Below are 244 nucleotides of genomic sequence, written 5' to 3' on the forward strand. Positions count from 1 at the left end.
ATGGGCACGGGGGTCACGGAGAGAAGTTTGAAGACCCACACTTTCCCCAGGGTGGGTGCCCCTGACCCAACCTGCTTTTTTAAGCCAGGCAGCCTGAAGGGTACAGTACCCAGATCTTTGCTCAGGAGGACTTCAAGAATGACCCCCTCACACTACTCAAAACTGGGTCCTTGCCTACTTCCCAGCAGATCCGAGAGTCCGGAACCGCAGGAATTCAGCCCCCACCCCCGACTCCGCCCCCCCG

The 244-nt window shown here is 59.0% G+C and overlaps 1 protein-coding gene across 1 annotated transcript in view; it reads right to left on the reverse strand.

Annotated features, from left to right (window-relative positions):
- SERTAD1 (SERTA domain containing 1) overlaps nucleotides 1-244 on the reverse strand; it is a 3,052-nt gene that overhangs the window by 2,275 nt on the left and 533 nt on the right. The window lies entirely within an intron of this gene.

Source organism: Bison bison, unplaced genomic scaffold, assembly GCF_000754665.1.
Source record: "Bison bison bison isolate TAMUID 2011002044 unplaced genomic scaffold, Bison_UMD1.0 scf7180017864280, whole genome shotgun sequence".
In the NCBI taxonomy this organism is placed as follows: domain Eukaryota; kingdom Metazoa; phylum Chordata; class Mammalia; order Artiodactyla; family Bovidae; genus Bison; species Bison bison.